Here is a 23878-nt window from a genome sequence, read left to right on the forward strand (position 1 = left end):
AAACTTAAACACATGGAGGTTAAAGAACATCCTACTAAAAAGATGAATGGGTCAACCCGGAAATTAGAGAAGAATTAAAAAGATTCATGGAAATTAATAAAAATGAAGATTCAACCATTCAAAATCTTTGGGATACAGCAAAAGCAGTCCTAAGAGGGAAATACAATATGAGCATCCCTCAGAAAAATTGGAAAAAAACTCAAATACACAAGGTAACCTTATACCTAAAGGAACTGGAGAAAGAACAGCAAATAAAACCTACACCCAGCAGAAAAAGAGAGTTAGTAAAGATACGAGCAGAGCTCAATAAAATAGAGACCAGAAGAACTGTGGAACAGATCAACAAAACCAGGAGTTGGTTCTTTGAAAGAATTGATAAGATAGATAAACCATTAGCCAGCCTTATTAAAAAGAAAAAAAGACTCAAATTAATAAAATCATGAATGAAAGAGGAGAGATCACAACAAATACCAAGGAAATACAAAGATTTTTAAAACGTATTATGAACATCTACACGCTGATAAATTAGGTAATCTAGAAGAAATGGACACATTTCTGGAAAACCACAAATTCCCAAAATGGAACAGGAATAAATAGAAAACCTGAACAGGCTGATAACCAGGGAGGAAATTGAAACAGTCATCAAAAACCTCCCAAGACACAAAAGTCCAGGGCCAGATGGCTTCCCAGGGGAATTCTATCAAATGATGATATATATATATATATATATATATATATATATATATATATATATTAAAGATTTTATTGTTTTATTCATGAAAGACACAGAGAGAGAAAGGCAGAGACATAGGCAGAGGGAGAAGCAGGCTCCAGGCAAGGATCCTGATGTGGGACTTGATCCTGAGACCGTGGGATCATGCCCTGAGCCAAGGGCAGTTACTCAATGGCTGAGACACCCAGGCGTCCCTCTATCAAATGTTTATTTATTTTTTTATTTTTTTATTTTTTTGATTTTTTTTTTTAAAGAAGAAATAATACCTATTCTAAAGCTGTTCCGAAGGATAGAAAGGGAGGGAATACTTCCAAACTCGTTCTATGAGGCCAGCATCACCTTCATTCCAAAGCCAAAGACTCCACCAAAGAGGAGAATTATAGACCAATATCCCTGATGAACATGGATGCAAAAATTCTCAACAAGATACTAGCCAAGAGGATCCAACAGTACATTAAGAAGATTATTCACCATGACCAAGTGGGATTTATCCCTAGGATGCAAGGTTGGTTCAATACTCGTAAAACAATCAACGTGATAGATCACGTCAACAAGAGAAAAAATAAGAACCATGTGATCCTCTCAATAGATGCAGAGAAAGCATTTCACAAAACACAGCATCCATTCCTGATCAAAACTCTTCAGAGTGTAGGGATAGAGAGAACATTCCTCAGCATCTTAAAAGCCATCTATGAAAATACCACAGCAAATATCATTCTCAATGGGGGAAACACTGGGACCCTTTCCCCTAAGATCAGGAACAGGACAGGGATGTCCACTCTCACCACTGCTATTCAACATAGTACTAGAAGTCCTAGCCTCAGCAATCAGACAACAAAAAGAAATAAAAGGCATTCACATTGGCAAAGAAGAAGTCAAACTCTCCCTCTTCGCAGATGACATGATAGTGTACATAGAAAACCCAAAAGACTCCACCCCAAGATTGCTAGAACTCATACAGCAATTTGGCAGTGTGGCAGGATACAAAATCGATGCCCAGAAATCAGTGGCATTTCTATACACTAACAACGAGACTGAAGAAAGAGAAGTTAAGGAGTCAATCCCATTTATAATCACCAAAAGCCTAAGATACCTAGGAATAAACCTAACCAAAGAGGCAAAGAATCCATACCGTAAAAACTACAGAACACTTCTGAAAGAAATTGAGGAAGACACAAAGAGATGGAAAAACATTCCATGCTCATGAATTGGAAGAATAAATATTGTGAAAATGTCAATGTTACCCAGGGCAATTTACACACTCAATGCAATCCCTATCAAAATACCACAGACTTTCTTCACAGAGTTGGAACAAATAATCTCAAGATTTGTGTGGAATCAGAAAAGACACCGAATAGGCAGGGGAATATTAAAAAAGAAAACCAGGGGATCCCTGGGTGGTGCAGCGGTTTAGCTCCTGCCTTTGGCCCAGGGCGCGATCCTGGAGACCGGGGATCGAGTCCCACGTTGGGCTCCCGGTGCATGGAGCCTGCTTCTCCCTCTGCCTGTGTCTCTGCCTCTCTCTCTCTCTCTCTCTCTCTCTGTGACTATCATAAATAATAAAAAGAAAAAATTAAAAAAAAAGAAAAAGAAAAAGAAAAAAGAAAACCAGAGCCGGAGCATCAGAATGCCAGATTTCAGGTTGTACTACAAACCTGTGGTCATCAAGACAGTGTGGTACTGGCACAGAAACAGACACATAGATCAGTGGAACAGAATAGAGAATCCAGAAATGGGCCCTCAACTCTATGGTCAACTAATATTCGACAAAGTAGGAAAGACTATCCACTGGAAAAAGTACGGTCTCTTCAATAAATGGTGCTGGGAAAATTGGACAGCCATGTGCAGAAGAATGAAACTGGACCGTTCTCTTACACCAGACACAAAGATACACTCAAAATGGATGAAAGATCTAAATGCGAGACAAGAATCCATCAAAAGCTTAGAGGAGAACACAGGCAACGCCCTTTTTGAACTCGGCCACAGCAACTTCTTGCAAGACACATCTATGAAGACAAAAGAAACAAAAGCAAAAATGAACTATTGGGACTTCATCAAGATAAAAAGCTTCTGCACAGTGAGGGAAACAGTCAACAACACTAAAAGACAACCTACAGAATGGAGAAGATATTTGCAAATGACCTATCAGATAAAGGGCTAGTCTCCAAGATCTATAAAGCACTTATTAAACTAAACACCCAAGAAACAAAAAAATCTAATGAAATGGGCAGAAGACCTGAACAGAAATTTCAGCAAAGAAGACCTATACATGGCCAACAAGCACATGGTAAAATGCTTCGCATCACTGGCCATCAGGGAAATACAAATCAAAACCACAATGAGATCCCACCTCACCCCAGTGAGAATGGGGAAAATTAACAAGACAGGAAACAACAGATGTTGGAGAGGGTGTGAAGAAAATGGAACCCTTTTGCACTGTTGGTGGGAATGTGAACTGGTGCAGCCACTCTGGAAAACTGTGTGGAGGTTCCTCAAAGAGTTAAAAATAGGGCTACCCTGTGACCCAGCAATTGCACTGCTGGGGATTTACCCCAAAGATACAGATGCAGTGAAATGGCAGGACACCTGCACTCCAATATTCACAGCAGCAACGTCTACAATAGCCAAACTGTGGAAGGAGCCTTGATGTCCGTTGACAGATGAATGGATAAAGAAGAGGTGGTCTATGTATACAATGGAATATTCCTCAGCCATCAGAAAGGACGAATACCCACCATTTGCTTTGATGTGGTTGGAACTGGAGGGTATTATGCTGAGTGAAATAAGTCAATTGGAGAAGGACAATCATTATATGGTTTCACTCATACGGGGAATATAAGAAACTGGAAGGGATTATAAAGGAAAGGAGGGAAAATGAGTGAGAAAAAATCAGAGAGGGTGACAAAACATGAGAGACTCCTAAATCTGTGAAATGGGAACAAGGGATAGTGAAAGGGGAGGCCGCTGAAGGGATGGGGTGACTGGCTGACGGGCACTGAGGAGGGCACCTGATGGGATGAGCCCTGGGTATTATACTATATGTTGGCAAATCGAACTCCAATAAAAAAATATACATAAAAAGTAGAAAGCAGCCACATACAAGCCAGGAAATGAGTTCTTACCAGAAATGAGCACTGCAGGCACCTTGATCTTGCACTTTTGGCCTCCAGAACTGTAGGGATATAAATGTTAGTTAAGCCACCCAGTATGTGGTACCTTCTTATGGCAGCCCAAGCAAACTAATACATTTATAGTTGACCATTGAACAATGGAGGGGTTAGGGTCGTCACCCCAGTGCAGCTGAAAATCCATGTAGCACTTTAGACTCCCCCCGAGATCTAATTACTAATAGCCTATTGTTGACTGGAAGTTTCTAATATCAGACAGTTAACACATAGTTTGTAAGTTATGTGTCCTATATTCTGCATTCTTACAGTAAGGTTAGCTACAGGAGAGGAAATCTTATGAAACAAATCATAAGGATGAAGAAATATATTTGCAGTTGTGCATATATTTTATTGAAAAAAAAATCCCCGTGTAAGTGGGCCTACACAGTTTAAATCTGTGTTATTCAAGGGTCATCTCTGTCATCTCCATTTCTCTATCTCTCTGGTTGCATTTCCTTATACAATTGAAAACTTTATTCAAGCCATTTTCTTTGCCTATTTTCTTCCACGTTTTTCTACAATTGGCACCTCATGGTCGGGTTTAACTGTGCACTGATTTTTAATTCTGAAACAAGGAACACAAGTCCCAGAAGAATATCCCATAATTCAATGTGCTGTCACTTTGGTCGGTGCTTCTCAACCTAAGGGCTAACATTTGAATCACCAAAGAGGTTTTACAAACTTTAAAACTAGACACACTTTTTTTTTTTTGGGGGGGGGGGGTTATTGGAAGTTTCAGAAGAGAAATGGGATATGAGATGTTTGAACTCAGCTGATGCTGTCTCCCCAGAATGCCTTTTCTTGTTCTTCCTCTAACATCAGGAGAATCACCCACCAGGATGAATCATTCATAATCTTTGAGGATTTATTATTTGTTACATAAAGAGACGTTCCATCTCTCTAATCAAATTTCTTGAGTTTAGTGTATGGTTTCAATATTCTATTTCTAGAACCTAGCACAGTGCTATAGAAAATAAGTACTAATGTCTTGGGGGTGTGGAACAAACCCATTAGGCTTCTCTTGACACCACCTATTCCAGGACCTGACAGACGTATCCTGGATCAGGGTGGATTGACACACCATGTACGCTAGAGCAGTGCTCTCTGGACTTGTAGAGTCTATGCTTCTATCACCTCAATTAGCATCTATGGTGTGTTTTTATACCTGCCCTACTACAGTCGAATCTCAACATAGCAGCAGGGACAACTTCTTTAAAAATATCTGCGATGGCTCTCCATTTTACTCTCAGTAAAAGCCAAAGTCCTTACATTGTCCTACAAGTAGGGTGACCCTATGTTCCAGTTCGCCTGTGACAACTCCCATTGTACACATGCCATTTTGGTATCATTATTAAACAAACACATCTTCTTGATTCCATAAGTGTCCCAGATTGTATGATAAGTTCTACAGTCACCCACCTAGAATGTACTGTGTGATCTGGTTCCCCAGAATCTTCTGGCCTCCTCTCTTTCTCTTCTCTAGCCACACTGGCCTCTTACTATTCCTCCCATATGTCAGTCTTTCCTACTTTAGGGCATCTGTTCTAACTTCTCTCTGCATGGAACACGTCTCCAGTATCTACGTGGCTCACTCTTTTACCTTCTCCAAGTCCGCTCACATCGCTTATCCAAGAGGTCAGCACTGACCACCTGCTTAATACTTGTGGAATGAACAACTGAGTACTGGATATTTTTCTTCAAATTGATCACTGTTTTATCTTAAACACCTCCTTTAAGCTTAATCTTAACAAATAGCCATTGAAATGTATGATATGTGTTGTATTTTATCCAATATATTAATAATTGTAATGTGTATATTAAAGTAAATGTCTTAAAAGTTGAGTGAAAATAAGAGGAAATGTTCCCTGAAACATCTAAACTGTTCACATGACCACTGGGTTTTATGAAATAGTGCCTGAAATTTTCATGAAAACTCTGCTCTACACTACTCTGAGATATGGGCTCTGTGGTTACACTGAAATATCATATGGTCCCCCACCAATATGGAGTAAGTTTCAGTTTATTATTTGTGGTTGAACAAGTCTCCACAGATCTTTCTAGCAGGCATATTGCATTTGGCTCAAGAGAGTACATTGTCGTACATGTGCACTTTCAAGTTTATTTTATCACCAGGCTTTATTCTTTCAAAATTCAAGGGTTTCGTTCCAGCTACTAGGTAATTTGATTCTTTTTACTTGCTTGGCACAATCACTAACCCCTTATCTGGCTAGTTATTTTTATTGTTGAATTGGCCAATCAATCTTAATTACATTCAGCTGTCTGACCCAGTCTAAGTTTTTATGCTACTAGGTTCAAAACTGGGAATCTAATCTATGTCTTAAGAAATTAAAATAGCAGATCTGGGAAGTTAGACGCTATGCATTGAATTCTGCTTGGAAGACAAGTGAAGAAAGTAAGGAATGAATAGCTCATGGCATTGAAAAAATGGGAGTGAAGGGCATTGTAGGAAATAAAAGTAATGGAACTGATTTTCACTCATTTGAGTCAATTCCAATTTGAACTTGAATAGGAATTGCCACTTAAAAGGCTAAAATTATCTACAAGTACATTTTCCCCCTAAACCATGGAAGTAGGTTAGTTTGAGCAAGACATTTTGATTGTAACAATAAGAAAGAAATGCCTTCTAAGAAGCGATCTGTCTAAACTTATTAGAAGCACTTCAAAAGAAATCTATGGTCACTGTAAAGGGTTTAAAGAAATAGGCTGTACTAGAAATGGCCAAATCTCTAATATGTTACTCTTAATGATGATATTTTAAGCACTTTTTTGGTGATTACACAACTATCATTGTAATAGCTAAGTATTGTAACACTGTTGTTGAGGTTAAATAATCATTAAAAATTTTATAGAATACAAAATCAAATAATAACCCCAGATATTGTTCCAGTATTTTCAATCACTAGTAATGTACTTTGTATTAGAACAGCAAAACAAATTAAAATCCTTTATCAATAACAAATGAACATATACTCTTCACAGGAACTACAAAGCTTTGATTAAAAGCCAATCACAAGAGCATGAAATATTTGAAGATATCTAAGCCACGTTTGAATTCATTAATTACCTGTATGTCTAGCATTCCTCTTTTTGGAATTCTTCTTTTCCTCCCTGTGCTCCCCCATCCCAGCTGTCACCACATGGTCTCAATTGGAGCTTCCTTTCTTCCCGCCTGACACGGCCTCACTGGCTTTAGTGAGAAGTCAGAACTGCACACTTCCATTGTCCATTTTAGAGAGGCTTTAGACTAAGATTGGGGTGAGAAAGAATTGAGAATGGAGGAAAAGAGCTTCTTCTTCTTTTTTTTTTTTTTTTAATTTCTTTCTGAGAGTGAATCTGGAATGATTTGAATCCAGACTTGCTGCCAACATTCAAGTCCTTCACAGCATGGAAAGCTCTGCATGCCCCAGGAGAAATTAAGCAGTGACTAACATACAGAAGAGAGCAGAGTTATGAGGACAAGAGTCCTGAAGATGTAGGAGTCCCTTGTTCCAGCTGCTCTTGCCCATTCCTTTGTTATGAGTTAACGATGTCTCTATTTCTGCCCTAGTTCAAAATGAGTCTTCCCTTGAAGTCAAGTCCAACAACACACCCTGAACTTCTATCTACAATTATATGAGTGTGTGTGTGTGTGTGTGTGTGTGTGTGTGTGTGTAAGTTCCCCTAAGTGGGAACTTGATTGACTAATGGTCTGTTTACGTACTTGAATTTTTCAGCAAGATTTTAGTCAATCAAGAAAAAGTGGTTTAAAAGAATCTTTTGTGCAAAAAAAAAAAAAAAATCCAGTATAACAAGGGTGATAACAAAATACTTATTTCTTTATAAGAATAAACTTCCAATATTTAGTCAATGACCCTCTTATCCAAAGTCTAAAAGTAACAAAATAATTTGAATGATATCTATATGCTTCATAGTAGAATTTGATCTATCTTTCTTTTCACAGAATGATTGGTAGAAAGTTTTCTCCTGTTTCCTATGCTGGGGCCGGAAAATATTCCTCCCAGTTTATATGAATGAAATTCTCATAAATAAGATCAGCAGCAGGTCTTGACTCCTCACTTACAGACTTTTATAATAGCTCTTTGAGTGCATCCCCTGTCTTGCATGAGAGCTAGGACTTTTTAATTGTGCAAGTGTATTTTTAATTTGGCCTAATGCACTGGGCTATGTGCCATGTCCTAGTAGTTAGTGACATGTACTTGTTAAATGAACAAATGAATAGAAGATTGGCAGAAATCAGACAACTCATTTTTCTCCCTCCCAAAATTTAAATTCTCTCATCCTACTGTATGTGTAATTCCTTCTGTAGGAGGCATATTTATTATTCAGTTTATAAATGGTACAAATAGACTTTTTCTGTTTTCTGTGCTCCTCCCTTCTTGCTATGAAAAACAAACAGAAATAAAGGCAGCAAAAAAGAAAGAGAGAAATAAAAAAAGAAAAGGAAAAGGCATGCTCTGCACTGTGGGTTTATTTACAGTCTCTTGGTGAGCTGGAAGGAGACACAACATCGTGGGGTTGATGGATTGGTGAGAGCTAGTGCCAGATGTTGACCACGACAGGTGCATAATAAAAACACCCTTTGTGGTATTTCCCCGAGAATTCTAAATATATTTGGAAATAAGGAAAACATCTGCTTGGTATTTCTTTCATTGACAGGCTGGTATAGCTTTTTGAACTGTGATTTAAAAAGAAAACACATTGAGGGAGCATTATTTTTGTGACATTGTGAGAGCTTCCTCTAAGTGTTGGTCACAAGCAAAATTCGAGCACACGTTTTGATACCATTTCATTTATTCAGTGGCTCCATTGTTTCTTACATTTCAGTCCATCTGTCTTTTGGTTCACAGCTAAAGTCACGAATGCTTAAGAAAAATGGATCCACCCTATTTATTAGGATTTGAAGATTGAAAAGTTGTGCTGCAGAGTCCCCACATAGTTAGCCTTCCTTTTCCTACAGCCTGGCCTCTGGTTACCATGGTTGTGCCAGCCTGTAGCTCAGTTTTTGGTGGCTAAGGATAGGTAGGAAAGCCATATGAAGAATAATATGCTATATTTGGGATCAGTAGCTTCACCATAACCCTCAATGGTGCTCCCTAGACAAACACCATGACCTGATATTGAAATGTTGAGTAGTTTCTGTCTCAAACTATTCAGTTTTGAAGTCTCTAAGCAAGACTGTATGAAAAGAAGCTAGCAGCATCTTCTCACGGCATATGTACTCAGTTTGTCCAGTGGAACGAATGGATAAATGGAGATCTTTCTCAGAATTCAGAGTGCACAGAGCAGTACAGAAGAGTGAGTCATTGGCCCCTCGTGGCTGGCAATAATGTAGCAGGTGCAGCCTGAAACGGGCTCGTCTCATGGTGAGAGGGCTCCATCGCCCCTTTCCGTTAACCGAGAAAACCCTGATGCTTCTTTCCTATTTTCTAGACAATCAATATTTGTAACCCCCAACCCAGTGCTATACTCCCTTTCCTTGGCTTCATCAGAATGTGTTGCACGTGGTCAAGAAAGCCTTGTTTACAACAAATTCTGCTCCACCTTTTAGAGCATGGTGAAATGAGTGCTAAGGGCTGTGCTAAGTGCTTACTGCTTAATGTTTTAGGCCATTAATTCTTTTTTTTTCTTAAAAATTTTACCTTTTTATTTGAGAGAGGGAGAGAGAGAGAGAGAACGAGAGCACAAGCAAGGGGAGCAGCAGGCAAAGGGAGAAGGAGAAACAGGCTCCCTGCTGAGCAAGGAGCCCAACGCGGAGCCCAGGATCATGACCTGAGCTGAAGGCAGACTGAGCCACCCAGGTGCCCCAGGCCATTAGTTCTTAAACTAGAGATAATGTGGAAAACTTGGAGGCCTCTCAAAATTAACAGAAGAGAGTGTGACATCAGCAGTACATCTATGAGGTACGGAAACAGCTTGTATTGGCCTCCTTGATATTTTTTAATCCTTCCTTTCCTCATATTGGTCTCGGATGCAAAATCATTGTGTTGGCCTCATTGGCCCTCAGCCAGAGATCTTTGAGCTGAAATCTAGGTTTGGGCTTTGTGGATTGTGAATTCTCTGACAAGACGTTCAAAAGTTGGAATGAATGAGTGTGTACACAGTTGAGCATGTTTCTGAAAAGGTTTTTATGGCTTCTAGCAAATCAACAGAAATGCCCCCGCCCCCAATAGGTTAGAAAACAACTACTTTGGTATTAAAAATTGCTTTTCACTTTTTTTCTGCCTTTAGCAGTAATTTGGTACACTCCCCACATTCCTTTGTTGCTTTATACTGAGATTGCTCTTAGGAAAGGACTTCGTATTTGTCATCAACACCTTAGTGTCAATTTTAACATGTCTCTTCTCAGGAATAATCTTTTCTTTGTTTGACTTCTGACTGTGGAACTAAACGTGTTAATGCCTGTTCTGGGACTATCAAGCTTTAGGAAGTGAGAGATGTGGTACTTTTGGGTCGGAAATTCTTCTAGATTGCTTGAAATCATGGAGTCACATTCCAGAAGACCATAGAATGTATAAAAGCCACACTCAAATTCTATTTTTCCTGGGGTATTGAGAAAGCATCTTGGTGTTGTGAAAAAGGGCTGGTCTTTTTCTAACCAGCTGGCCAGTTTTGGCTTTATTTCCTGGATCCACCACTTACAAATGATGTGACTGTGGGTAATAAATTTAATCTTTCCGAGCTTTAATATCGCCATCCATAAAATGTCAACTAACAATACTTCCGTTATAGTGTTGCAAGGATTAGTAGTAATTTATGTAGTCTGTTTTATGACTCAGTAGCTGGTTGCTCCAATGGATGGAAATAACACATGGCGAAAACAACATGGTGAGGGAGGTGGAAAGGGTACAATAGTGATAGTAATAAGCTCTAATAAGTGTTTTACATATATTGTCTTAGGACTCAATTAATGCAGTTTTTGGTCCCATTTGACAGATGAGGAACTGAGGGAAAAGTAGCTCAGTAATTTACACAAGGCTCTGCAGGGGCAGTTGGTGGAGCAGATGAAATCAATGAGCAGTCTCCTGAGCCTAATCCTAGCTTCTAGTCCAGACTACCTCCCCAGGTGATGACAAAGTCACAGGTGTGTGGTATACACGTTTGAGAATCTTCAGCTTTGATGATATTTCTTTTTGAATTTTTATGTTGCCTAGAAATAGAACTCTATAGAATTTCGTTAATGTGCTCACCATTATCTTATTCACAAGTTTTGCCCTGATATCAAAATAGGATTTTTCCCTTAATGCTTGCTTTTCAGTTTAGTAAGCAAACAGAAAACCAACTTGTTTGGAGTCTGTTGTTATATTCTAGGCATTGTACTTAGCTTACTAGCTTTGAAGCGTTGACAGGCTAGATGAAGAAACGCAGGCATACACAGATGACTGAAATATAAATATGGCAGGAGGAAAAAAAAGTAGATGTACTGGGATGCTGTGGGACTATAAAGAAGGAGGTCTTTGGCCAACCTGGGAAAACAGGGTGCTTCCTAGAGGAGATGACCACAGTAAGTCTTGATAAGCAGGAAAACCCAGCGAGACCCAGGAAGGTGAAGAGGGGATTCCTGTCAGATGGAAGAGCAGGAGCTAAAGCATGGAGGCAGAAAACAGCATAGGGTGTGGGAGGAGAGAATTGCAAGAGAATTGTAAGATGCTCAGGGTTGCAAGCAGTTGGACTTTGCCGGATGTAGATGGACGTGGGTCGGAGCTGTAACAGGAGCAGACAAAGGGGCTCTGGGCATGCACGGCCACCCGCCCCTTCATGGAGGAGTTTGGGCTGTGGGCTGTCATTTTGTAGATGGTGGGGACTTTGGAAGGGTTTACGAAGAAGTGAAATGGTCAGCTCTCCCTGCAGTTCTCTTGTGGAGCAGAGACAGGGGTTGGATTTATCTCCTGGATTTCCTTCTATCAAACAATATCCCTTATGGAAGCTTTTCAATCACTTATTTTTTTCCCTTTCTTTTCTCTCTCTGCTTTTCGTTTCTACAATCCAAAGGGGTGATTAGAATTTCATACCCTAGAATGTGGTAACTTATGATAGCTTCTGTCCCTTGGTTCTTTTTTTCAATCCTCCCTCCTTATGTTTAATCTGATTCAGACTTCTATTTTACAGTAATGTCTGAGTGGGCCTCCTTCTCTGTCTAGCCACCAGAGAACTGGCTTATGTAAACTTAGGGGTCCTGGGCTTTACCAGATATTCTGTTGGATTTCTCCCCAAGGTGAAATAAGAATCCACAAATCCCAAATCTCAAAATTATATTGTTTGCAGTAATGCCTAGAAAAAAAAAATGAAAGCAAAGAACTTGGGAGAGTAATGTGTGGAGATAAGAGAGGGAAACTGCTCTTCATAAATAGAAAGCCTATGCTCCCTGGAGTGGAGAGGCTGAAGTGGGCCAATTTATACATAAAGCTCATAGTCAGCTTCTCAGTTGTCTTAGTTATACATGGGGCACATATAGAAACTCATCCCCCGTGCACGGTTCAACTCTGCATGGCGAAGCACTGATTCTCAAGGGTGGGGGCAGGATGAAGGGCACCATGAAGGCCACTGACACCTCCCCATTGAGAGTTACTGCCAAAGTGAGTTTTACAATTGCTGGTAAGAATGTGTCACATCCCTTGGGTGCCTGCGAGTTGAGAACCACAGTAGGCATCCTCCGGTGGTGTATGCTGTGGCGTGCAGGGAAACCCACCAGAAGCCAGGCATGATTCTGTGAAGTTGGCAGCCATGTTTCTCCCAGTTCCCCACTGTCAGCTGTGTTTTCTTTTGTGACAAAGGAGTTACTTATAGTAAGTCATAAATCAAAGGCTGTTCTCTCACTTTCACTAGTGTCTAGAAGGCAAGGACCATGTCTTATTTATCTCACTCTTCCCACCACCTCTCACAGGGCCTGGTACAGAACAATCGCCCAGCAAATGTACTGCAAAATGAATAAGAAATGATCTTGGGAGGGTGGTGAGCAAAAAAGACAAAGATTGTGTAAACTTCTAATTATTTAAAACACTGCATTTTTCTACCCAAATGTTTGAATTGGGCCTTTTATACATTAAGCATGTGGCTTATTTGGTAATTATTATTCTGTTACCTCACACTTAGAAAACCTAGCATTATGAATGAAACTAATTTGAGGTCTCTCAGCAACTGTTGATTTTCAAATACTTTTTTCTTCCCTACAACAAATAATACTCTTTCGGGCATATTTCCCCCTATTTGGGTTCTTTTTTTTTTTTTTTTAATTTATCTTGATGAACTTAACAACAATAATCTGACAGTGAAGACGTTTAAATCACGCACTTTAGTGCAATTCCCAGAGCTAGAGAAGACAGGCCACTGTGATTGAAGCAATGGATTGAATCTCTGCGGCCAGATGGCAGTTGAAATATAATGGGCTTACAGCTGTCAGCCACAGCTAGAGATTTGCACGCGAAGGGTAAGCCTTTCAGTGATGGAAAATGGAAAGCTGGGTGGTTACTTAAAATTCGTGCATTGTTCCTAGTGGTTTATAAAGGCTAAAAGGAAAACTCCATCCATGCAAATTCTGTTTAGGATAGTATTTGTAATGGAACTGCATAAAAATGTACTGCTCGCACCCTGGTACTATTGCTATTTTATATATATATATATATATATATATATATACAGTGTTTGATCTTTAAACACATACATCTGAAATGAGAACCAGCATTATGGTTCTAAATCTATGATGTTTACATGATTTTGTTCTGATTGTTCTTGACAAACACACAATCAGTGAGAAATGGCTTCCCGCATCCCCAAAGCTGTAAAGCATAGGATTTCAAAATTTTCTCTGATTGATTTGATGTTCCCTATTGTGCTGTGTGCTACAACTGGTTCAGGGCAAAAGTACTTTGAATTTCCTACTCCATGTCAAAATAGCCCTGGAATAATGTAATTCTCGATAGGATGAAGCTGTTCTCCATGTTTCTATAACTTCTGTTCGAGACTGCATCTGGATCTGTTCAACCATGGTCAATGTTTTTGAATGCCAGATGAGAGCTTCAGAAGAGCCCCTTGGGGAGGGAGAGATGACATTAGCCATGCTCGGCTAATATCAGCTCAGGAAGAAGAATATATCTGGCAACACATTTATCCTGATAAACATGATGATAGGGAAAATTTTTGTTTAAGCATTGGCAGCATGTATTTCCTGCTACATCTGTATATGGCTGTCAGGTCACATAAAACAGGCCATAACAGAAGACAGTTGCAGGGAATAGGTTATGTAATGAGATTAAGCCAATGAAAGTCTGGCATCCAGCTGTAATTCCACTAACAGTGTGGAGAGTCTGCTTATCCACCCAAGTCAAGGGTATTTTTTTTTTCTCTTTGGTCACTGTTCCTGAAATTACATTGTTATCCCCTTCAGCTGTTCAATGAGCTACTGGAAAGAAGAATAAAATGTATAAAAACGGGAGGAAAAGGAGAAAGGCCTCAGGCTATGGGATTCATGGCTGGAGAACTCAAGATTTTTATGCAGGTGAATTTCCTAAATAGAAAAAGACCACAGAGTCTTAAGCCATTCAGAAATAAATATGCCATTCTAAGTTTATGATGTTCACAAAATCCTATAGGATTGCAACTCTCATTCTCACAAATATGAGACACTCGTCTTTAGAACAGCCTGAAAAATCATTCAAATGAGGGAGATATCAAAAACTACTGAAGCAGGGATTCCGTAAGTGTAAGTTAGTAGGTTTTCCATCACTTTAGTTTTACAATTTGACATTATTAAGGCTTATATATAGGTGCCTGCCAGCACAGCTACCACTAAGAATCTATCAGTATTTCCATTATAAATCCCATTTTTCAGGGGTTAATAACTTGGTCATAAAAATTCGCTGCAGGCTGAAATCAAGTCTTGAGGGGAAGTCTTTTTTCTTAATCTCAACAGAAGAGTTTGTTCATATTTCTGAGACTAAGATGGTCAGAGGCCAGGAAAGGTAGATTATGTATAAGATTATTTTTTAATATATAAAATTTTCATTTCTGAAATTTTACCACCAATCCTGGGGTTGTTGGTATTTTATTTGTTTGTTGACTTGCCTTTTCTTCTTCTTTTACCTCCTCCTCCCACCCCCCGCACCCCCTCTCATCCTACTCCCCTCTCTTTTTCCTACTGTATTGTGGTCCTCCTGGAAATTAATCCTTCTAACGCGATCAACATATGGACGTTGCTCAGTGGAGAAGGAGCAAAGAAGTCAGATTTGTAGGAACATTCATCAGAAAAAAAGCTCTGGGCTCCTTTTCATTCTGGCTCTTTATAATCTTCATTACTGACACATTCTTTGCAGAAACAGTATAAAGTTACCTAGTAGTTGGGAAAACTGTAACCTCTTACTCTGTGGCTAAGTGAGAAAACGGATCATCTCGCAATCTTTTTTGCCAAACCAGCAAGCAATTTATCAACTTTCTCTGCATTTATCAAATGCATTGTAACTACGAAAAAGTGCCATGTTCGAATGAAAATGGTAAGGAATGAAACAATTCTAAATTTTTGTCATCACCCGAGATCTTTTAGCTCTAGTTTAATTTCTTCCAGGGCCTAATTCTCTGGGCATATTTTAATAGGCAAAGTCTAGTCTACTTTTGGAGCAAACTATTTTTTCTACAGTTATGCAGGACTGAAACTCCCTTTTCTCTTTTCCTAGAGGAGAAACAGTCAACCCACCCTTCATCAGAAACCACCGAGCTATTAAAAATGTAGGGCTACTTTCCATGCAGTCTTAACTGCAATGAGTAGAAGAGAAAGGACAAGTGCTCAGATGTAACTGTGAGATATAGGGGCAGGACAGTTTCAAACCTTCTGTATTATTTTGGTGAATTTGACGATGGGGGAATTAAGGAAGTGCTGACACATACTGATTTCTAGAAGCATAAATATTCTCAGTTCCAATTCAAAGCTCTCCATTGGTGTGCAGGTCATTTTGACCTGTTTATTTCCACCCTCTCCTACTTCTAGTGCCTTGTCTTGACTTTCCAGGTTCTTCCTTTTTACATATCTGTTGCTACCCTGCCTCCTGTTGCCCCTCCACACTTCCTTGGCTAACCTGGCAGTCCCTCAAGTTTCAGACACTGAGGGATCTGGGGTGCCTTGCTGCCCCCTACTGGTTACAAAAGACTTGGGTTTGGGCTTTTAAGACCATCCTACATTTTTTAAATTAGTGCCAACTTCTGAGAAGTACTTCCTCCTGTGAAGCTTTCTATAAAATAATTTTTTCAATGTATGTCAATATTACGTAGTGATTGATGCTACTTTATAATTAGTGAGTCTAAAAAAATGTTTACTTTGACTTTGTTTTCCTTTAGAAATTTATACATTTCTCAGTTCTTTTCATGCTCTTTTGCTAAAACTGGCACCCCATTAGTGAAAATGAGGGAAAAGTTTTTACACCAGAATTGTATTAGGATTTTCTTTCATTGTACAGTTACACCAAATAATTGATTTCTTTAATAACAAACAAACAAAAAGGTTTATTTGAGAGAGGGGGGTGGGAGGAAGAGAATCTCAAGCAGACTCTGTGCTGAGTGGAGCCTGACACAGGGCTCGATCTCACAAACTTGAGATCGTGACCTCAGCTGAAATCAAGAGTCAGATGCTCAACCAACTGAGTAACTGAGTTACTGGTAACTGAGTCATCCAGGTGCCCCCAAAGAATTGATTTCTTATGGCTTTGAATGTAGTTCTTTCTCTAAATTGAAAGCACACATATGGAACCTGCATACTGCTTCCTCAAAACAGTTTATTCGACTAGTGGATTAGTCTATTTGAGCTGCCCTAACAAAATACAAGACTGGGTGGCTTACACATACACATGTATTTTCATAGTTCTGGAGGCTGGAAGGGTTGGCTTCTGATGAGAGCTCTCTTCTTGGCTGGAGACGGCTGGCTTCTAGCTAAGGAATTTTGGTGTCTCTTTCTCCTCTAATAAGAACAGTAAGTGAGGACTCTACCTATGACCTCGTTTAACCTCTTATCACCCTTTCAAAAGCTCTATTTCCAAATGCGACTGCATAAAGGATCGGGGCTTCAACATATACATTTGGACGGGGTGTACAGACACAAACATAGCAAATGTTGATATGTGGATTTTAACAATTTAACTGATTTTCAACTAATACATCAAATTACTTTTTAGAAAAATCTCATACCAAGGGTCAAGAATAAAAGGGAAAGAGATTAGTATTAGAATGATAAGAAGTGATCCTTACCGCGGTGAACAGATAACACAACTGAGAAAATGAAATCAAATCAAGGCTGAAACAAGGAGAAACAGTAAGAGTTCAAAGTACTAAATCATTATACAGCCTTTAATCATGAAAGAAGTTCCAAGTGTGGACTGGAATAACCAGAGAAAGCTTCTAGGAAGAAATTGTATTTAGCCTCCTACTGAAAGATATGTGGAGTTTTATTAACTTCAAGGGAGGGGTAAGAGTAAGAGCATTTTACCACAAGGAAGGCTCTGGCTTCAGAATGAATACAAAATATGCAGTACCGTTCGAGGAGCCTGGCCTGACTGTCAGAGAGGACATTTAAAGGCCTTCTACATAAAGTGTTATTATTTAACATTCCCTGAGTATCCATGGAGTGCTGGTTCAGAATATACATGACATGGTCTTTGTTCTTTGGAAGTTTGCTATCAAAGACCATAATACTCAAGTCTGACAACTTAGTGGTTCCAGAATTTGCTTAAACTTCTCTTATTTTCCCACCACTCCTAAGGCAGCGGGTTAGGTGTCTTGGGCTGAAGCATACTGCAAAGTCATTCATGTTAAGTTTAGGGAAAAAAACAAAACAAAGAAACCTCTTCCTCCCTTTGTTTTTTCCTTTGATTGGTTGCGAGGTCCAGAATCGTTTCAGAGCATCCAGTGGAGCCCTTAGCCATTCCAGAAGGCGAAGGGTTGGAAACACCAATTGGTTTGAAAACCTTGATATTTAATACTTCCTATAGCTTCTCTGTAAGTTCCACTCAACAGTTCACTCATTCATTCCTCCACCCATTGGGAAAACAGGGCTGAAAAACAATTCATAACACTAAATTATAAATGTTAAAGACACACGCAGCTCTACCTACTAGCATCACCTGTGGGCAGAGCCTATCACCCTGTGGACACTGACATATTTCTAATTACAACATCTTTGATCATATACATGCCCTGGGCTTATCAGTAATAACAGAAAATATCACCATGATCAAAATAAATCTATAATTTAAACTGGATTTTCTATCACCATCAGCATCAGGCAAAAGTTTTTTGTTTTTGTTTTTGTTTTTTTTTTAAAGAAATTGTGATGTAAATCCTATCTCCTTTTGCAGGATCTGGTCTAGAGGAACAACTGTGTGGTTGAAATTTGTTTTTGATTTTGTCTCTTATTCCTCCCTTTTCCTCCCTTCGCAGAGCCTCTTCCCAGGCCAGATTACTGCATTTCCCTGTACTCTCACTCTGGCTCTCCCTATTCATCAAATAAAGTGTTTGTTATCAGTCATGTAGAACCTGGTATGAATTTAAGTCATGGTGCTATCTCTCTCTGGGGGATTTATATTTTTGGATTTATCTATAATTCTGGAATAAATGCCTTTGTCTTCTATAAAATTTAGAAGCTTTAGGCATGAGCATAGCAAAGGATCTGTTTTTGAAGTTAAGGAGATTTTCTGTTGCTGTTGAACTCTTTATTGAGAAGATTGGTATCTAAATTGCAAAAGTTTCCCAAAATTAGGGATTTATGTAAGATGAGAGGTCAGAACTGCAATTAAGGGACAGATTAGTAAGGTATCTTGGCGATGTGAAAATCAAACTAATATGTATTGGGTGTCCATTATATGCCAGGCAATGTGCCAGGCATCCTCACATTTCGTGAGCTTATTTAAGGCTGCCAGCAATTCTGTAAACTCTTCACCCCACTTTGCCATCGAGGAAATATAGTTCTGGAGGTTAACTAAGTTTCACAAATATCCTGCAGCGAGGAAATGAGGAAGCCATGTCCCTCTGGCTTTGAAGTCCATCATCTTGGTGCAGGGCAGACAAAAGTTGTCAGAGTACATGACATTTGAATGTCTGATTTAGTTTGTTCTATTAAAAATTTGCTTTGAACATTTTGAATTAAATTCCTGTGATCACAGAATGGCATGTACTTTGCACCACACACAGCACCTTGCTGGTCTTTGTTATGCAGAACCAAGATGAGTTGCCTTCAGAAAAATTTGCAATTCATTTCTTTGGTCAGAAACCGTCTATATCAGGATGGAGAGGCTATAATACAGAAATCATAAGGTTGTTCAAGAACTCCCTCATACATAGTTGGCATATGCTTTTTTCTCACAGATTTTATTTTTAAGTGCAACACTACTGTCCATTCCAGATAGTCATTTGATTCTCATAGAATACTTTCATTGTTTTCTTTTTTTAAATTGAAGTATGATTAACATACAGTATTATATTGGTTTCAGGTGTACAATATAATGATTCAACAATTCTATACATTACTCAGTGCTCATCAAGGTTTCACCTCCTCCCCTACTTCCTCTCTGGCAACCAGCATATAGTTGGCATTTGTAACATTCCAACTAACCCCTGGAAATGAATAGTTTTGCACTAATTCAAAGTAAGCCAGCCAAAGTCAACCCACACAGTCATATGGTTGGAGTAATCATACATCTTCGACCAAAAATTGGGACACACCAATGGACCAAATATTTGAAATTATGGCTGTCCCATTATCCCAGAATATATGATTACCCAGTTATGTGTTAGAGGATAATTTTGTATTTCTTCTCAATTAAACTTAACTGTAGATTCACTTGAGGATGTGAAACGTAATGTAGATGTACTTGAGGATATGTAAAACATAATGTTTTACTGAATGACTCTGCCCATTTTTAAATTTGAGAAATAAAGAGAAAATCAGGTGACCAATTGACAGAAACTATTACTTTATCAGTTGTAGAATAAAAATTCATTTAGTGACTCCTGTGCTAAGTTAATTTTCTTAGGAAATATGTAGACCGTCTTGGAATTCTTAACAGTAAGAATGCCTAAGCAGTATACTGAAGGGAAGGAAAAACAAATCTTGCTGAAATCAGCAAATGCCCTGACTTATTTTCTAAATTAAAATCATCTATGTGAACCAAGACCAGTTTGAATCCCCATTTTGGTGCAGAGAAGCCCATTTTGTATATCACTTTCAAAAAAGCTTAAAATAGAAAGTGTGATTGTTTTTCCAAGTTACATTAAATTAATGTGAATAATAACAATAAAGCTTAATAACTTAAAAATGTGTTTTCTTTAGATGCGTGCTTTAGAAAGCATTGTTATTTTCTTCGAAATGCTAATCTAGAAAAGCAATAAGAAATATATTGTTAATTCTTGATTATTCACTTATTCAGCATGAATGCCCTAATATGAAGATACTATAAGTTCTTTGCTCTGCCTATTTTCCTTCTGGTTACCTGCCCTTGAGTAATCCTCTCTGTTTATAGTGGTGGAGAACAGAAATAGGTAGGGAAATGAAATAGGAATGCAGTCAGGGCTTACCTTGTCCTTGCACATGATGGTGGTAGGGAAACAAGTGGAAACAGGTACATAATATTGGATTTGGGTTTTCTAAGCGTTCATGCGGTTTGTGTTTTCAACTTGGCATAAATAAAATCTAGGCTCTGACAATGTAATTTATAAATTTATCCATACCATTACAAATGTTGGCCCTATTAAATGTATTTTTAAATGTTATGACAAAATATTCCTGCCATCTTTAAAAAACAGACTTTGATTGATTTGCAAGTGCCCAGGTCACTTTAAAAAGAATCTCCAGTAGTCTATAGAAAGTAACATTTATGACAGCGTGAAACTCAAAGAAAGAGAATTTGGGGGAAGCACGTTCAATAACTTCCAGGGTAATGTGGCTGCCTACTGTGTGTGCTTCTTTCATCTCATTTCTTACTGCCATAGCCTTTCAAGGAAGAAGATAATGTATTTTTGATGGAAATGAAAGGAGAGAAGGCAGTGTAAGAAAGATGTACTTTGAGAACTAATTGAAGTGCTCTTGAGACAAGTTTGTGCTTTTCTGCCAATAACTTGTGAGCAGATTTTCAACTCCCCTCTCAAACTGGGATACATCGAACAAAAATTGTTGTGGTATTTTTAAATATCAAAAATATTTTACACGAGCTACCTTTTAATCAGCAAGGTAGAGGAAACTCAAGATGAATGAGTGAGCCTGTAGTCACATCAGAAGCTGAGTGTGAGGAGTGCAGTGTGAGGGGCACCATGGCCAGTGGAAGACGATATCCTGGAAAGGCCGTGCCCGAAGGGTGGCTTTAAACTCACTTGTGCCATGGTGCAGTTGTTGCGGACCAGAGAGCTGAGAGAGCCAATAGAGAGGGGGAAATCATCACTAGGATCAAGAGAGATCAGAACAGGGGAACCTTGGAAACTTTTGGGGCAAGGTCAAGAATAAGAGGGCAGGTCTCTGAGCTGGGAAGCTGGTCATGAAGAAGAGAACAGCATGCCATTAAGGATTTAATCAGGAATGAATAACTTTTGGCAATTTACATACACAGTGACTCTCACAGCCTCTGGGCCATGGTACTCTTGTATGAACCACCGAGAAATCTCATTACAAAATATGAAATACATTTTTTTAAAAAGGAAGAAAAATGAAGTTGAAAAGATTTGTGCCACGTATATAGGTGGAAGTGGTATACAGCTTGTTTACCAGTGAGATTGAAAACTTTCCACAGCTGTTTCAATTAATCTTATTTTTTCCCCCTCAGGAAATATTATTTACCTCCTGTTTACTGATCACGTATTACATGTAAAGTAGGGTGCCAATGTTCTGGAGGTGGCAGTGGAGAAATGAAAAGTATGACAAATCTCTTCTCTTAAAGCCATGCACTTGGGTGTATGTGCAACAGAATAATGTGAAGGAGGGAAGGACGAGTCTGAGGAAGAGGGTAGGGAGCGCTAAATGCAGACACACTTCAAAGCAGCTAGCCTCAAGTTTCTAAATGGAACCACTGGTGAGTGGAACTCATATATCTCTTTTGAATTCTGTCCCAGGGGTCAATATTGGAAAATTATCTCTGGGTGTAGGGGCAGAAGAGCAGGCCAGATGGAAGATCCAAGAAGCCCTTGGAGACTCAGTGAATGCTTTATAACATGCTTATCTGCTGGCTCATCAATTAAAAGTGTCAAGAAAATTTCAAGTTTGACTTGTGATGAGATGAAACAGTGCTCTGCCAAGGAGGCCCTGTAAAGGGCTCACTGAGGGCTCCTACCTTCATTTAGGAGATGTGCTCACAGTGGCTACACCTAGGGCCGCTCGCTGAGGGTCTTCCCATGGTAGGGAAAGCAAGTTCTGCATTGAGTAGAGGAGACATTTTACCCTGTGTTGTACCCTCCCTCTGGGCTTTGACAGTGTGCCCAGCCTTCTGTGGGATGAATCAAGTTTGGTTACTTTCCCACAGTCTTTGATTAATGAGCAGGACCATTCATCCCTTTCATGATCGTGTTAGTGACTTTCTCAAGGGCTCTCAATTGGAGAAGTCAGCAGATGGCTGGGAAATACCCACCTGCTGTTTGCAGCCCTTATGAGGCTTGTTAAGCTGGTTATTTCAGGAACCTCATGTGGACAAGAGTAACCACCATGCTACCTTAAGCATATTTTCTAAATCCCATTTTTTGCTCTTGGTTCAACAATCAAGTGGTTGAATAGGTTGAGTGAAATATTTTGCAGTTCCCTCTCTGAGGTAAACCTGGTTCGACACTTACTATATGAAGACAGAATTATATTACAGGCTTAGTAGTGATAATGTGGATATGAGACTTGATGCATCTGCCCGAATATGAAGTTAACCCATCAATCAATCATTCTCTGAATTAAGAATTGTATAGTGGAGACAGCGCCTAGATTCTTTTACTGAAAATCTCATTTATTTATTGCCAGGGTGCTTCTGGGTTTTCCAATGAACTAAATCATAGTTTCCTTTAATCTGCAAAATGGGGACTAAAAACAGCAAGCCGGCTTACTTCACTGGGTTATTGTGAATATCTAAGAACATTGCACAAATGAAAGAATTTACAAACTTAAACATCATACAGGTGTGAAGACTTATTGTCAATAAGTGGCACACACAGATGACCTGGGGTGTTTCTAACACAGCTCTAGGTGCTTTGGAAGCTACTAAAGAGAGAAATGTGGCTGCTGTCTTCAATGTTTGAATGGCCCAGAAAATTGAGAGCAGCATAAGATACTATCTAATCAAGACCTAAGGGGGCTGCTGCAAAAGAAGTGCCGTCAGAGTTTAGAGGAGAATGAAAGGGGGAAAGGGTTAATGTGCAGACTGATGACATTAGGAAGGAGGTAGGCATTGAGCTGCACCTTGAAGAAGGGAAATGGTGGAGTTGAGAGAACTGACGTTCAAAGAAGCTGAAAAGAATTTAAAATTCTAAGTTCAACCTTTTCCCCAAAATGTCCTTTACCTGCTATATTCACTGTCAAACTCCTTATTTTTAAGTTAACCTCTTTCTGAACCTTAGGAACTCTTCTCTGTTCTCGAATGGAAATGATCACTCTCTCCCTTAGTGGTTCCTATTCTTAAAAATATATATATTTGCATTATTGAAGGTATCTCTTTGTGTGGAAACACTGGGGTGATTAAGTATCGTTTCTGAAAGGAGACAGATCTAGGTTCTAGTCTCAGTTTTACTGCTGACTGGCTCTCTGACTTTAGGTGAATCATTTATACTTGACCGTTTGAACAAGGTCTCAGGTCTTTCATCTGTTAGCTGGAGATGGTAATATCAAGATTCTGGACAGTAAATAGGGAATAGTGTCTCAGTGCATCCTACATGTAGTGAACATTTCAAAAATGATGTCCATTGTTAATTTTTATGGATCTGTTGCCCTTGTTAGATAGTATGGTGCTCTCATCATGCTTTCCTTCAC

At 39.1% G+C, this 23878-nt stretch overlaps 1 long non-coding RNA gene across 1 annotated transcript in view; it reads right to left on the minus strand.

Moving 5' to 3' along the window:
• LOC119870733 overlaps positions 1 to 7964 on the minus strand; it is a 32398-nt gene extending 24434 nt beyond the window's left edge. The window contains exons 1-2 of the long non-coding RNA XR_005356283.1: positions 6986 to 7964; positions 3856 to 3905 (exon numbers count right to left, since the gene is read on the minus strand). This is a non-coding gene — a long non-coding RNA (uncharacterized LOC119870733). The remainder of the gene's footprint in view (positions 1 to 3855; positions 3906 to 6985) is intronic.
• Positions 7965 to 23878: the final 15914 nt, after the last annotated feature.

The sequence above is a fragment of the Canis lupus genome, chromosome 3 (assembly GCF_011100685.1).
Source record: "Canis lupus familiaris isolate Mischka breed German Shepherd chromosome 3, alternate assembly UU_Cfam_GSD_1.0, whole genome shotgun sequence".
Taxonomy (NCBI): Eukaryota; Metazoa; Chordata; class Mammalia; order Carnivora; family Canidae; genus Canis; species Canis lupus.